This window comes from Arachis ipaensis, chromosome B1, assembly GCF_059453495.1.
Source record: "Arachis ipaensis isolate K30076 ecotype BB chromosome B1, ASM5945349v1, whole genome shotgun sequence".
NCBI classification, from domain to species: Eukaryota; Viridiplantae; Streptophyta; class Magnoliopsida; order Fabales; family Fabaceae; genus Arachis; species Arachis ipaensis.
The window spans coordinates 106,657,009-106,665,156 of record NC_142436.1 but is presented as its reverse complement, the minus strand read 5'-3'; the positions used below and the strand labels follow the sequence as shown (position 1 = coordinate 106,665,156).

Sequence of the window (8,148 nt, the reverse complement as noted above, 5' to 3'; positions counted from 1 at the left end):
ATTAGTTTCTCTGATGCAGCAGAACTGCAAGTTTCATGGACTTCCATCTGAAGATCCTTTTCAGTTCTTAACTGAATTCTTGCAGATATGTGATACTGTTAAGACTAATGGAGTAGATCCTGAAGTCTACAGGCTCATGCTTTTCCCTTTTGCTGTAAGAGACAGAGCTAGAATATGGTTGGACTCTCAACCCAAAGACAGCCTGAACTCTTGGGATAAGCTGGTCACGGCTTTCTTAGCCAAGTTCTTTCCTCCTCAAAAGCTGAGTAAGCTTAGAGTGGATGTTCAAACCTTCAAACAGAAAGAAGGTGAATCCCTCTATGAAGCTTGGGAAAGATACAAGCAGCTGACCAAAAAGTGTCCTTCTGACATGCTTTCAGAGTGGACCATCCTGGATATATTCTATGATGGTTTATCTGAGCTATCAAAGATGTCATTGGATACCTCTGCAGGTGGATCCATTCACCTAAAGAAAACGCCTGCAGAAGCTCAAGAACTCATTGACATGGTTGCTAACAACCAGTTCATGTACACTTCTGAGAGGAATCCTATGAGTAATGGGACGCCTATGAAGAAGGGAGTTCTTGAAGTTGATACTCTGAATGCCATATTGGCTTAGAACAAAATATTGAGTCAGCAAGTCAATATGATTTCTCAGAGTCTGAATGGAATGCAAGCTGCATCCAACAGTACTCAAGAGGCTTCTTATGCAGAAGAAGCTTATGATCCTGAGAACCCTGCAATAGCAGAGGTGAATTACTTAGGTGAACCTTATGGAAACACCTATAACTCATCATGGAGAAATCATCCAAATTTCTCATGGAAGGATCAAAAGCCTCAACAAGGCTTTAATAATGGTGGAAAAAATAGGTTTAGCAATAGCAAGCCTTTTTCATCATCCACTCAGCAACAGACAGAGAACTCTGAACAAAATACTTTTAATTTAGCAAACTTAGTCTCTGGTCTATCCAAGGCCACTGCAAGTTTTATGAATGAAACAAGGTCTTCCATTAGAAATTTGGAAGCACAAGTGGGCCAGCTGAGTAAAAGGATCACTGAAATCCCTCCTAGTACTCTCCCAAGCAATACAGAAGAGAATCCAAAAGGAGAGTGCAAGGCCATTGACATAACCAAAATGGCCGAACCCAATGAGGGAGAGGAGGACGTGAATCCCAAGGAGGAAGACCTCCTGGGACGTCCAGTGATCAATAAGGAGCTTCCCTCTGAGGAACCAAAGGACTCTGAGGCTCACCTAGAGACCATAGAGATTCCATTGAACCTCCTTATGCCATTCATGAGCTCTGATGAGTATTCCTCTTCTGAAGAGAATGAGGATGTTACTGAAGAGCAAACTGCCAAGTTTCTTGGTGCAATCATGAAGCTGAATGCCAAATTATTTGGTATTGAAACTTGGGAAGATGAACCTCCCTTGTTCATCAATGAACTAAGGTGATCTGGATCAACTGACATTACCTCAGAAGAGACAGGATCCTGAAAATTTCATAATACCTTGTACCATAGGCACCATGATCTTTAAGGCTCTGTGTGACCTTAGTTCAGGAATAAACCTCATGCCCCTCTCTGTAATAGAGAAACTGGGAATCTATGGGGTGCAAGCTGCTAGAATCTCATTAGAGATGGCAGACAACTCAAGAAAACAGGCTTATGGACAAGTAGAGGACGTGTTAGTAAAGGTTGAAGGCCTTTACATCCCTGCTGATTTCATAGTCCTGGATACTAGAAAGGAAGAGGATGAATCCATCATCCTAGGAAGACCTTTCCTCGCCACAGCAAGAGCTGTGATTGATGTGGACAGAGGAGAATTAATCCTTCAATTGAATGAGGACAACCTTGTGTTTACAACTCAAGGATCTCTCTCTGCATCCATGGAGAGGAAGCATAAAAAGCTTCTCTCAAAGCAGAGTCAAACAAAGCCCCCACAGTCAAACTCTAAGTTTGGTGTTGGGAGGCCACAACCAAACTCTAAGTTTGGTGTTGAACTCCCATATCCAAACTCTAAGTTTAGTGTTGGAGAGTCTCAACAATGCTTTGAACATCTGTGAGGCTCCATGAGAGCCCACTGTCAAGCTATTGACATTAAAGAAGCGCTTGTTGGGAGGCAACCCAATTTTTATTTATCTAACTATATTTTTCTTAGTTATATGTCTTTATAGGTTCATGATCATGTGGAGTCACAAAATAAACAAAAAAATCAAAAACAGAATCAAAAACAGCAAAAGAAAAATCACACCCTGGAGGAGCATCTGTCTAGCGTTCAACGCCAGAACAGAGCATGGTTCTGGCGCTGAACGCCCAAAATGGGCAGTGTCTGGGCGCTGAACGCCCAGAACAGGCATGGTTCTGGCGTTCAACGCCAGAAATGGCCAACAAATGGGCGTTGAACGCCCAAAATGGGCACCAACCTGGCGCTGAACGCCCAGGGTTGTGTGCAAGGGCATTTTGCATGCCTAAATTGGTGCAGGGATGTAAATGCCTTGACACCTCAGGATCTGTGGACCCCACAGGATCATCTCAGGATCTGTGGACCCCACAGGATCATCTCAGGATCTGTGGACCCCACAGGATCCCCACCTACCTCCACTCACTTCTTCTCACCTCTCTTTCACACAATCCCATAAACACTCTTCCCCAAAACCCTTCACCAATCACCTCAATCTCTCTTCCCCATCACCTCTTCACCACTCACATCCATCCACTCTTCCCCATAAACCAACCTCATAAACTCCACCTACCTTCAAAATTCAAAACCAATTTCCCACCCAAACCCACCCTAAATGGCCGAACCTTAACCCCCCTCCCTCCCCTATATATAGCCCTCCATTCTTTCTCATTTTCACACAACATAACCCTCTCCTCTCTACTTGGCCGAAACACACTTCACCCCTCTTCTCCATATTTTCTTCTTCTTCTTCCTCTATTCTTTCTTTTCTTGCTCGAGGGCGAGCAATATTCTAAGTTTGGTGTGGTAAAAGCATAAGCTTTTTATTTTTCCATTACCATTGATGGCACCTAAGACCGGAGAATCCTCTAGAAAGGGGAAAGGGAAGACAAAAGCTTCCACCTCCGAGTCATGGGAGATGGAAAGGTTCATCTCCAAAGCCCATCAAGACCACTTCTATGATGTTGTGGCCAATAAGAAGGTGATCCTCGAGGTCCCTTTCAAACTCAAAAGAAATGAGTATCCGGAGATCCGACATGAAATTCAAAGAAGAGGTTGGGAAGTTCTAACAAATCCCATCCAACAAGTCGGCATCCTAATGGTTCAAGAGTTCTATGCCAATGCATGGATCACCAAGAACCATGATCAAAGTAAGAACCCGGATCCAAAGAACTACGTTACAATGGTTCGGGGGAAATACTTAGATTTTAGTCCGGAGAATGTGAGGTTGGCGTTTAACTTGCCCATGATGCAAGGAGATGAACGCCCCTACACTAGAAGGGTCAACTTTAATCAAAGGTTGGACCAAGTCCTTATGGACATATGTTTGGAAGGAGCTCAATGGAAGATTGACTCCAAAGGCAAGCCGGTTCAACTAAGAAGATTGGACCTCAAGCCTGTGGCTAGAGGATGGTTGGAGTTCATTCAATGCTCAATCATTCCCACTAGCAACCGATCTGAAGTTACTGTGGATCGGGCCATCATGATTCATAGCATCATGATTGGAGAGGAAATAGAAGTTCATGAAGTCATCTCTAATGAACTCTACAAAATAGCCGAAAAGTCATCCCCCATGGCAAGGCTAGCTTTTTCTCATCTTATCTGCCATCTATGTTACTCAGCTGGAGCTTTCATAGAAGGAGACATTCCTATTAAGGAAGAGAAGCCCATCACTAAGAAAAAGATGGAGCAAGCAAGAGAGCCCATTCATGGAGCTCAAGAGGCGCAGGAAGCTCATCACCATGAGATCCCGGAGATGCCTCAAATGTATTTTCCCCCACAAAACTATTGGGAGCAAATCAACACCTCCCTAGGAGAATTAAGTGCCAACATGGGACAATTATGGGTGGAACATCAAGAGCACTCCATCATGCTCCATGAAATAAGAGAAGATCAAAAAGCAATGAGGGAGGAGCAACAAAGACAAGGAAGAGACATAGAAGAGCCCAAGGACATAATTGGTTCCTCAAGAAGGAAACGCCACCATCACTAAGGTGGATTCATTCCTTGTTCTTATTTCTTCTGCTTTCGTTTTCTATGTTATGTGCTTATCTATGTTTGTGTCTTCATTACATGATCATTAGTAGTTAGTAACTTTGTCTTAAAGTTATGAATGTCCTATGAATCCATCACCTCTCTTAAATGAAAAATGTTTTAATTCAAAAAAACAAGAGGTACATGAGTTTCGAATTTATCCTTGAACTTAGTTTAATTATATTGATGTGGTGACAATGCTTTTTGTTTTCTGAATGAATGTTTGAACAGTGCATATGTCTTTTGAAGTTGTTGTTTAAGAATGTTAAATATGTTGGCTCTTGAAAGAATGATGACTAGGAGACATGTTATTTGATAATCTGAAAAATCATAAAAATGATTCTTGAAGCAAGAAAAAGCAGCAAAGAACAAAGCTTGCAAAAAAAAAAAAGAAAAAAAATAGGTGAAAAAAAAATTTAGAAAGAAAAAGAAAAAGCAAGCAGAAAAAGCCAAAAGCTCTTAAAACCAAGAGGCAAGAGCAAAAAGCCAATAACCCTTAAAACCAAAAGGCAAGGGCAAATAAAAAGGATCCCAAGGCTTTGAGCATCAGTGGATAGGAGGGCCTAAAGGAATAAAATCCTGGTCTAAGCGGCTAAACCAAGCTGTCCCTAACCATGTGCTTGTGGCGTGTAGGTGTCAAGTGAAAACTTGAGACTGAGCGGTTAAAGTCAAGGTCCAAAGCAAAAAAAAGAGTGTGCTTAAGAACCCTGGACACCTCTAATTGGGGACTTTAGCAAAGCTGAGTCACAATCTGAAAAGGTTCACCCAATTATGTGTCTGTGGCATTTATGTATCCGGTGGTAATACTGGAAAACAAAGTGCTTAGGGCCACGGCCAAGACTCATAAAGAAGTTGTGTTCAAGAATCATCATACTGAACTAGGAGAATCAATAACACTATCTGAACTCTGAGTTCCTATAGATGCCAATCATTCTGAACTTCAATGGATAAAGTGAGATGCCAACACTATTCAAGAGGCAAAAAGCTATAAGTCCCGCTCATATGATTGAAGCTCTGTTTCATTGATAGTTTGGAATTTATAGTATATTCTCTTCTTTTCATCCTATTTGATTTTCAGTTGCTTGGGGACAAGCAACAATTTAAGTTTGGTGTTGTGATGAGCGGATAATTTATACGCTTTTTGGCATTGTTTTTAGTATGTTTTTAGTAGAATCTAGTTACTTTTAGGGATGTTTTCATTAGTTTTTATGTTAAATTCACATTTCTAGACTTTACTATGAGTTTGTGTATTTTTCTGGGATTTCAGGTATTTTCTGGCTGAAATTGAGGGACTTGAGCAGAAATCAGATTCAGAGGTTGAAGAAGGACTGCTGATGCTGTTGGATTCTGACCTCCCTGCACTCAAAGTGGACTTTCTGGAGCTACAGAACTCGAAATGGCGCGCTTCCAATTGCGTTGGAAAGTAGACATCCAAGGCTTTCCAGAAATATTAATAGTCTATACTTTGGCCAAGAATAGATGACGCAAACTGGCGTTCAACGCCAGCTCTCTGCCCAATTCTGGAGTTCAGCGCCAGAAAGGGATCAAAAACCAGAGTTGAACGCTAGAAATGGATCAAAACCTGGCGTTCAACTCCACAAATGGCCTCTGCACGTGGAAAGTTAAAGCTTAGCCCAAGCACACACCAAGTGGGCCCCGGAAGTGGATTTATGCAGTAATTACTTACTTCTGTAAACCCTAGTAGCTAGTTTATTATAAATAGGACCTCTTACTATTGTATTAGACATCTTTGGATTATCTTTTGATCCTGAGTTATATCTCTGGACGCCTGGTTCTTAGATCAGGAGGGCTGGCCATTCGGCCATGCCTGGACCTTTCACTTATGTATTTTTAACGGTAGAGTTTCTACACTCCATAGATTAAGGTGTGGAGCTCTGCTGTTCCTCAAGGATTAATGCAATGTACTACTGTTTTCTATTCAATTCATCTTATTTCGCTTCTAAGATATTCATTTGCACTTCAACCTGAATGTGATGAACGTGACAATCATCATCATTCCCTATGAACGCGTGCCTGACAACCACTTTCGTTCTACATTAGAATTGAATGAGTATCTCTTAGATTTCTTAATCGGAATCTTCGTGGTGTAAGCTAGAATGATGGCGGCATTCAAGAGAATCCGGAAGGTCTAAACCTTGTCTGTGGTATTCCAAGTAGGATTCAATGATTGAATGACTGTGACGAGCTTCAAACTCGCGATTGCCGGGCGTAGTGACAGACGCAACAGGATAGTAAATCCTATTCCAGCAGGATCGAGAACCGACAGATGAATAGCAGTGCCGTGACAGGGTGCGTTGACCATTTTCACTGAGAGGATAAGATGAAGCCATTGACAAGGGTGATGCCTCCAGACGATTAGACGTGCCGTGACAGGGCATTTGGATCATTTTCCCGAGAGAAGACCGAAAGTAGCCATTGACAATGGTGATGTATCACATAAAGCCAGCCATGGAAAGGAGTAAGACTGATTGGATGAAGACAGCAGGAAAGCAGAGGTTCAGAGGAACGAAAGCATCTCTATTCGCTTATCTGAAATTCTCACCAATGATTTACATAAGTATTTCTATCCCTATTTTATTAATTATTTTCGAAAACTCCATTACTATTTTAATATCCGCCTGACTGAGATTTACAAGGTGACCATAGCTTGCTTCATACCAACAATCTCCGTGGGATTCAACCCTTACTCACGTAAGGTATTACTTGGACGACCCAGTGCACTTGCTGGTTAGTTGTGCGAAGTTGTGAACCATGGTATTGGCATCATATTTTTGGCGCCATTACCAGGGAAAGAAAGAGCGATGAATTTTACATAATTAAAGTGTAATCACAATTTCTGCGCACCAGTTAGCTTGACTAAACTAATCACCCACTAAAGTTGCTTGATCCATCAATCCCTATGGGATCGACCTCACTCTAAGTGAGTTTTACTACTTAATGCGACCCGGTACACTTGCCGGTGAGTTTTGGTGTTGGAATTTCGGTTCCAACCCATCAAAGTTTTTCCTGTAACTTTTGAAATCAAGCTTAAGGCAACTATGTTATTCAACATATAAAAATTTTGTAATGTTGAATGGCTTGATTTATGAGCAGAATTGAAGTGATAAACAAAACTCATTTGTTATGATAAAATTGACTTTCTGCTCAATAAAAACAATCAAAAATTAAAGCATGCTTGAGTACTTTCAGAATTCTTTTCAACATATATTAAAAACTCAACATACTTTGTATTAAACTAATTTTCCAAAAAAACAGTTTCTTGCCAAAGGATTTGCCAAACAATAGTTTTCAATCTATGAAACTGTTTCAGGTTATTATACAAACTAAAACAAATTTGCAGATTACTAAACTAAAATTATCAGAGCTTAAACAAATTTATCACAGCCAAAAATCAGAGCATGATAATCATAAACCTGCATAATTAGTATCAAGCCATAAAACAGAGCAACACAATCAGAACTTCTCATGTACAGTGGTTATCATGAATCAACTTGATTTCAGCCCCTGTTTTTAGTTCTATCTACTTTTCAAGCAAAGCAGCCTTTCAATTTTCAGCCTTTCAATTTTTTCAGCATTTCCTCCCTCTTTTGTCATCAAAGGGGACCTGCAAAAAATGACAATAATATGCAAAATATCCAAAATATTACCAGTAGCAAAATAACAGAGTATCACAAGTCTAAAGTATTACAAGTCTAAAGTATCCATAACAGCCTACAACAGTATCAAATTGAGCCAAATCAAGCCAGATATCAACAAAAGAAAACACAGTGATCAATCATCGGATAAATTGTACTCAGAGCCATCTGCATCATCATCATTGGCACCCCCCATCTCTTCTTCAAAGCTTTGCAGCTTTAGGCCCACCCTCTCTTGGCACTTCACCCATGCCCTTTCATTTTCAAAAGCTTGTTTAC

At 40.8% G+C, this 8,148-nt stretch overlaps 1 non-coding gene across 1 annotated transcript; it reads right to left on the bottom strand.

Annotated features, from left to right (window-relative positions):
• Positions 1-268: 268 nt before the first annotated feature.
• Positions 269-376, bottom strand: LOC148577811 (small nucleolar RNA R71). The gene has a single exon (XR_015903648.1). It is a non-coding gene; the product is annotated as a small nucleolar RNA R71 (small nucleolar RNA).
• Between the last annotated feature and the right edge of the window lie 7,772 nt (positions 377-8,148).